Raw genomic sequence first — 8679 nt, forward strand, 5'->3', positions numbered from 1 at the left:
AGAGAGAGAGGTCTTCCATCTGCTGGTTCACTTCCCAACTGGCCGCAAAGGCTGGAGCTACGCCAGGAGCCAGGAGCTAGGAGCTTCTTTTGTGTCTCCCACATGGATGTAGGGGCCCAAGGACTTGGGCCATCTTCCACTGCTTTCCCAGGCAGGAGCAGAGAGCTGGATTGGAAGTAGGGCAGCCGGGACACGAACCAGCACCCATATGGGATGCTGGCACTGCAGGTGGCAGCTTTACCCGCTACGCCATAGCGCCAGCCCCTGGATACAGAAGATTAAAATTTACTGGAGTAGAAACTGGTATATGTAAGCCTCCCCAGGAGACAGTGCCAGAGTAGAAAAACCAGAACTATAATTGACAAACTGGTGAGGACTCAAACAAGTTTGAGTGATTCAGAAGCCCTCTCCTTACTTTTCTGAATTTTAGCCCCAGGAGTTACACCAGGTTCTCACATTGAATATCTAAAAAACTCCCTGGGGGGCTGGCACCATGGCTCACTTAGTTAATCCTCCACCTGCGGCTCCGGCATCCCATATGGGCAGCGGGTTCTAGTCCCAGTTGCTCCTCTTCCAGTCCAGCTCTCTGCTGTGGCCTGGGAGGGCAGTGGAAGATGGCCCAAGTACTTGGATCCCTGCACCTGCATGGGAGACCCAGAGGAAGCTCCTGGCTCCTGGCTTCAGATCGGCGCAGCGATGGCTGTAGCGGCCATTTTGGGGGTGAACCAACAGAAGGAAGATCTTTCTCTCTGTCCCTCTCTCACTGACTATAACTCTACCTGTCAAACAAACAAATGAACAAAGTCTCCCTGGGCATCCTAGCAAGTTGAGAGAGCAATAAGAAATTTGAAATATGCAAGAGTATTGTGTTCTTAACAACATCTGCCTTCAAGAGAAACCATTTTATCAGAGCCTAGCCAGCCTGGGAGAAGGGAAACACCCAACACCAACTCCTCAAACACTCCTCTATCACCAGAAAGCACTTGTAAAATTCACAGCCCCGAAAACCAAGCTCACTAGAAGAGACCTGATCATAAGAAAACGTGTTACCTTGTCCTCAGTGCCAAATCAGAGTAAGGAAGGCAAGGTTTGAAGATAAAGGATAGGAAACGCTTATTCTATTAATGGAATGAAGATGTAGCCAACAAACATTTAAAGAGCTACCATCGTCTTGAGTGCGGGCGGTTCAGGGTTTGAAAGGGGTTCAAAGAGGAACTAATAACACGTCAGGAATTAGAGCTAAGATCTCAGAAGCAGTGAAACACTAAAACTGGTTGTGGATCCAATAACACGATGCTGTTTTATAAATCTCAAACGTCAGTGTGGTTTCTTGAGAAGCATGCTGAAGGAGAACTGATGGCTTGATCTTAACAGGGGTGAAACATAACAACAGCACATTCTGCATGGGTGAGTGCTGCAAAACATGATTTGGCTGGCATCCGAAAGAGGCAAAGCAGTGTGTTAACAGATTCTAGAGTTTCATTAACCATCGGGAGGCCCGCTTGCCTGGAGTCTATGACTAACTTTTATGGCGTCCCTAGGCACTTGCACCCTGTTGTATCCTGTTTGATTACTTGTACCCCAATAAACCCTGTTACAAATGTTAAATTTTCCCTTGTTCCACAATTTAACAGTACGCCACTAAAGGCTGATTTGCCAACATTTATTTCACCCAATGTAACATATTCTGTTTTCAACTAACAACTTAAAACACACTGTAAGGCAAGAAAACACATTTTTGAAGACACAGAGAATACATCAGAAACAGATGCAGATACGGCAGTGTGTTGAAATGATCAGGTTGCGAATTGAAAGCAATTATGATTCATATGTTAAGGGCTCTAAGGGAAAACATGAACACATTTAAGAAGAGTTGAGTAATTTTTTTCGGAGAGACTGAAATTCTTTTTATTCCCCCCAGAAGCTTTTTATTTAAGGTATACAAACTTCATGCATTTCATAAATACTACTTTAGGAACATAATGATTCTTCCCACTGTACCTGCCATCTCACCCATACTCCCACCTTTCTTCCTCATTCCTCTCCTATTCCCATTCTTGTTTTTTGAGAGAGAGATGGAAATTCTAAGAAAATAGTATACATTGTAAAACTATAATAGAAAAAAATCTGTTTTTTTTAATTGTTCTTTTTTTAAATCTGTTTTTTTTTACTTGTTTTTTACTTGTAGGTTGAATATAGTGAGAAAAATTTTTCTGAAATTGAGAATGTGTCAATAGGTATTTTCAACTCTGAAAAGTGGAGGAAAAAAAGAGAAAAAGCATCAGAATATCAAAGAACTGTGGAATAACGAAAGGTGTAACTTATGAATAAAAAGAAAATCAGAGAGAGAAGAAAGGGGGAAAGTAAAATGATCATTTGAAATAATAATAAAGAATTTCCCCCAATCAATGTTAGACACTAATCCCAAATCCAGGAAATTCAGATTAAAGGCCAAATGAAGTTATACATAGCCATATCATTTTCAGAATGTAAGAAATCAAAGACAAAGGAAAAACATTGAAAAAATGCAATGAGGAGTAAAAAAAAACTTACCTGGAGTAGAACGAAGATGAAAGTTTTATCCAATCTCTCCTTAGAAGCCAGGTAATTAAGCAGAGGGTGGCGTGAAACACATTCAAACTGTTAAAAGAAATAAAATCCATCAAACTAAAACTCTGTATTCTCTTAAAAAATTTCTTTAAAATTTAAAGAGAAATGAAGACTGTTTCAGACAAACAAAAATTGAGAAAATCAGTTTCCAATAGGTCCACCTTGCAGGCATTTTAAAATAATTTATTCAGTAATAAGGGAAAAGATAATGTCAGAAACTTAGATCTATGTATAGACACAAAGAAAATGGGGGCAGATGTCATGGTGCAGTGAGTTAAGACGCTGCTTGGTACACCCATCCCATACCCCACATCAGAGTGCTGGTTCAAGTCCTGGCTACTTTGCTTTTCATCTAGCGTCTGCTAAAGCATCTGGGTGGCAGCCGATGACAGCCCAAGTACTTGGGTTCCTACCACGACTGTGGGGGACTTGGATGGAGTTCCTGGCTCCTGACTTCAGCCTGGTTCAGCCCTGGCTATTGCAGGCATTTAGGGAGTGAATCAACAGATGGAACATGTTTGTCTCTCCTCTGCCCGTTGTTCTCTGCCATTCTGCCTTTCAAATAAATAAAGAAAAGGAAGACAGAAAGAAGATTAGAAAATGAATAAGTAAAATAAAAATTCTTAACTGACTTATTATATAACAATTTGCTCAAAATAATAATAGCAATAATGATTTCAAATATTCTAGTTTTATGTAATTTATAGATAAGTGAAATGAATTACACCAATGATACAAGGTATGGGAGGGAATAATGAGGAATATTTTGTTATAAGATGCTCCCTGGGGCCGACGCTGTGATGCAGCAGGTTAAAGCCCTAGCTTGAAGCACTGACATCCCATATGGGTGCCGGTTCTAGTCCCAGCTGCTCCTCTTCTGATCCAGCTCTCTGCTATGGCCTGGGAAAGCAGTAAAAGATGGCCCAAGTCCTTGGGCCCCTGCATCCGCGTGGGAGACCCAGAAGAAGTTCCTGGCTCCTGGCTTCAGATGGGTGCAGTTCCGGCCATTGCAGCCATCTGGGGAGTGAACCAGCGGACGGAAGACCTCTCTGTGTCTGTCTCTACCTCTACCTCTCTGTAACTCTGTCTTTAAAAAGTAAAAAAAAGGTGCTCCCACTGTTCGTGAAGTGATGTACTGTTATTTGAAAGGGACTTAGATTTATTGCGAATGTGTTTTGCAATTTCTATTTCAGCAAGGAAGAAAGTTTTAAGAAGGTAAAATGTATATACCAAGCAAGGAGGAAAAAAAAAAAAACCAACATAAAATTCTCAATTAAAATTACAAAAGGCAGAAGCACAGAAGCCAAGAAATAGGAACAACGAAGAAGGGCAGCAAGTAGAAGAGTGACAAACATGGAAGACATTAATCTAAACATATGAATAATCTGTTATATCAATGTCTAAGTAAAGCAAATAAATAATAGAGTGTATCAAAAAATGAAACCAACTATATCATGTCTATAAGAAACTATTTGATTTTTTTAAGCTTTTTTTCTTTTTTTTGGACATGCAGAGTGGACAGTGAGAGAGAGAGACAGAGAGAAAGGTCTTCCTTTTCCGTTGGTTCACCCCCAAATGGCTGCTGCAGCTGGCGCACTGCAGCTGGCGCACGACGCTGATCCAAAGCCAGGAGCCAGGTGCTTCCTCCTGGTCTCCCATGCGGGTGCAGGGCCCAAGCACTTGGGCCATCCTCCACTGCACTCCCGGGCCACAGCAGAGAGCTGGACTGGAAGAGGAGTGACTGGGAGAGAATCTGGCGCCCCGACCGGCACTAGAACCTGGGGAGCTGGCGCCGCAGGCAGAAGATTAGCCTAGTGAGCCACGGCGCCGGCCTGAGATTTTATTTATTTGAGAGATAGAGTTACAGACAAAGAGGAAGAGACAGAGAGAAAGATTCAGTCTCCAAATGGCCACAATGGCTGAAATTGAGCCGATCTGAAGCCAGGAACCAGGAGCTTCTTTTGGGTCTCTCAAGTGGGTGCAGGGGCCCAGGCACTTGGGCCATCTTCCACTGCTTCCCCAGGTGCGTTATACCAGGGAGCTAGGTCAGAAGTGGAGCATGCAATATGCATATAGGATGCTGGTGCTAAGGGTGTCAGCTTTACTTACTGAGTCACAGCACCAGCCCCTAGAGAAATTATTTAATCAGAGCATAACCATCAAAGATTTGATCAGAGACTAACAACTCTGAGATGAGGGCAGACTCATGTCTTCCACATAGAGGAGGATAATATGCAAATCCAATCCAATCTAGCTTTGCAAGGGGAAAAAGAAAAATACCCAACTCCAAGCCATTCTATGCATCTCTTTGAATTAAAAATAAGTTTAAAAATCAGAATCATATGCAAAGTTGGCAAATCAGTAGGGCAGACTCAATAAAAGACAAGAGTTAATATAGGGTTAAAGAATGCTTCACCTTACCTCACCCTTACCTACACATTATTATGTCCTGTATATAGTGATTCCTTTTACTTAGTATGTAATCTCCATCTGTCAAGATAAAAATAAGACACACTAAAAGGAAATACAGTTTGAAAAGACAGAGAAAGCAACAGAACTAGATACAGAATATTGGAAATGTTGGAATTATTAGAGCAAGAATTGAAAACAACTGCTGTTAAAATGATAAAATTGCAGAGGCTGGCGCTGTAACAGGTAAAGCCACCACCTGCAGTGCTGGCATCCTATATGGGTACTGGTTTGAGTCCCAGCTGCTCCACTTCTGATCCAGCTCTCTGCTATGGCCTGAAAAAGCAGTGGAGGATGGCCCTGGTCCTTGGGCCCCTGCACCTGCGTGGGAGACCCGGAAGAAGCTCCTGCTTCCTGGCTTTGGATTGGCCCAGCTCGAGCCATTGTGGCCATTTGGGGAGTGAACTGGCAAATGGAGGGTCTTTCTCTTTCTGCCTCTGCCTCTCTGTAACTCTGCCTTTTAGAAAGAAATATATAATTCATTGAAAAAAAAAAGATATGATTGCAGAGAAAGAGGACAGGAACTACATTGAACACACAAGGGAATTTAAAGAAATTCACGGAAAATGAAATTTGACAGTTTATTTTGGTACAGAAACTCTTTGAAAGCCATGCATAGTTTTTTTCATGGAACTATGAACGCATGTGAATTTCCATGAACCTTATGAGGATTCTTAATAAATGAATTAATACTTTAATCCAAAATATAGAATAGATGTTAAAAAGGCCTAAATATATGCTGTCTACAAGAGATTCACTTCATGTTTAAGGATAGACATAGACTGAGGGTGAAGAGATAGATAAAACTATTCCATGAAAATGGAAAACAAAATATGCCTACAAAAATGGAGCTTAAGTGAAAGATGGTAAAGTGAAACAGGGCGTTCATTACAAAGTGATAAAAGGTTAATTCATATGAGGCTGTAACTATTGTAAATATGCATGCACTCAAATTTGGAGTATCTAAATGTGTAAATTATATATTAGTAATTTGAAGGAAGAGACAGACTACAATAAATAATATTAGCAGATGTCAATATCTGATTTATAGTAGAGAGATCATCCTGAAAGAAAATCAATAAGGAAATATAGTACTTATACTATACTTTAGACCTAATAGACCTAACATACATATATAGAACATTGTATCCATTAGCAGTAAAATATACATTCCTTGCAAGCACACAAAGCATGATTCAGAAGAGATCATTTATTAATCTAGGAAACAAGTTTGAACAAATGTAGGAAGATATAAAGTATCTTTTCTAACTATAATGGTATGGAAGTAGGAATCAATAACAAGAGGAACATATTAGTAGGTTTTGCACTATTATTACAAAACACCTGGAGTTGAGTACTTTACAAATAAACGAGGTTTATTTAGCTCGCAGTCTTGATGGCAGAAAATGCAAATAGCATGATGCTGGCTCGGGGGCTGGCTGCCTGAATGCACTACCTCAGGGTGAATGGCATCGTGGTGGAAGAATGCGAGTGAGAGAGGAGTCACATGAAAAAAAAAAAAAAAAAAGAAACCAGAGAGAAGAGAGGTGCCAGTCTTGTGAACTCCCATGAATCCCACTCTTAAATCTTCTCAATGCCTCTTGACATCACTACACTTGGGACTAAACTTTCAAAACTCGAGTCTCTGGGGTACATTCAAATCTTATGCAAACCATACAATTATGCCCCTAAATTTCATGCCCATCTCCCAATGCAAAATGCATTCATTTTATCTTCAGTAGCCCCCACATCTTAACTCATTACAGCAGCACTTGAAAGTCCATGTTTAAAGTTGCATCTGAAACTTAAGACAAACCATTTTACTTGTGAGCTTCTATAAGATCAAAAGCAAGTTACATATATCCAAGATATAGTGGTGGGACAGGGATAGGATAAGCATTCCTTTTCAAAAAGGGAGAAAAAAAGTGGGAAATGGTAAGGGACCCAAAGAAAGACTAAAATTCAACTGGCTGACATTAAACGTTAAAACATCAAGCCCAGCATTCTGTGAATACATCAGTGAGGTATAGGACCCCAAGTCTTTCAGAAGTTTTGCTCTGATGGATCTCCCGGGCACATAGCACTTGCTCTGTGGCTGTTACCTACCAAAAACTACATGGTACGGTGCTGATGGCTCAACCTTTCTGGGATTCTCACTGTGGCTCCACCCCCATCTATCTAGTAGACATTCTACTAGTGGCAAATTTCTGCAAGGATTCTGGCCCTGTAGGAAACTTTTACTTGACTTATAAGAATTTCCTTTGAAATCTCAGTGGAAATTTTTACGATCCCATAACTCTTGAATTCTTCATTCCTGCAAAATCAGCATTACACCGATGCCAATAACTGCTACCAGTATGAACCACATCTGGGCCCACTCAAAACATGGCTGTTGTTGCACTGGAGCCCTTTTCCAAAAATCAGGGTACAAAATCCCAAGGTGGCCACTGAGTCCTTTCCTTAAAGCAATTTTACCCTAGAAGGTCTCTGGACCTGTGATGAGAGAGGTGAGTGGGCTTAATGATTTCTGAGATGCCATTGAGGCCTCTTTTGTAATGCTTATATTCTTTTCTAATCTTTGACTGGCACACAGTGAATTTTTTCTATTCTTTTCACTCTATTTTTTTCTCTCAAGTTTCACAGTAAGTTTGATTTAAAGTGGCCAAAAATATCCATGCTGCAGCCTGAACATCTTGGGTCATTTTTTGAAATTTCTTCCACCCTAAAAATCATTCCATGATTTTTTATAGATTTATTTATTTATTTGAAAGGCAGAGTTACAGAGAGGCAGAGGCAGAGAGAGGAAGAGAGAGGTCTTCTATCTGTTGGTTCACTCCCCAGATGGCTCCAAATGGCTGGAGCTGGTCCAGTCCAAAGCCAGGAGCCAGGACCTTCTTCCAGGTCTCGCATGCGGGCACTGGGGCCCAAGGACTTGGGCCATCCTCCACTGTTTTCCCAGACCATAGCAGAGAGCTGGAGTGGAATAGGAGCAGCCGGGACTTGAACCGGCGCCCATATGGGATGCCGGCACTGCAGGTGGCAGCTTTACCCTTTATGCCACATTGCTAAACCCTATTTCATGATTCTTAATTTTGACTTTCTAAAAATACTTACTGTGTGCACACGCTGCAGACAAGTTCCTCACCACAGTGTACAGCGGTGACTTTTAGTGAAATTTCCGGTGAAGTCCTTATGTCCACCTGAGACGTGTTCCCTAATCTCCACATCTTCTGAGCTCTCATAAGAAATTCCTGTAACCCTTTACTTAGAGTGTACTAAGATTTTTCTAATTTGCTATTCCAAACTTTCCTAACCTCTGGCTATAGCCCAGTTTCAAATCATCTTCCATATTTTTAGATGTTAATTATTAGCAATAGCCCCCACTTCTCAGTACCAACTTTCTGTATTAGCCTGTTTTCTATTACTATAATGAAATATTTGAGATTGTGTCCTTATAAAGAGATTTATTAAGTTCATAGTTTTGGATGTGGATATTTAAAACAGTACAGTGCTAGCTCTTGTGAGCTCCCCGCCCCCCCCCCCCCAAATGAATCATCTTTGGAAGGATGGCATGGTGGTAGAATGTGTATGAGGGGGACA

The 8679-nt window shown here is 41.1% G+C and overlaps 1 pseudogene; it reads right to left on the reverse strand.

Moving 5' to 3' along the window:
- Positions 1-8306, reverse strand: part of LOC100352801 (CGG triplet repeat-binding protein 1-like) — an 86810-nt pseudogene extending 78504 nt beyond the window's left edge.
- Positions 8307-8679: the final 373 nt, after the last annotated feature.

Source organism: Oryctolagus cuniculus, chromosome X (genome assembly GCF_051225735.1).
Source record: "Oryctolagus cuniculus isolate XC-2025 breed Fujian yellow rabbit chromosome X, ASM5122573v1, whole genome shotgun sequence".
Taxonomy (NCBI): Eukaryota; Metazoa; Chordata; class Mammalia; order Lagomorpha; family Leporidae; genus Oryctolagus; species Oryctolagus cuniculus.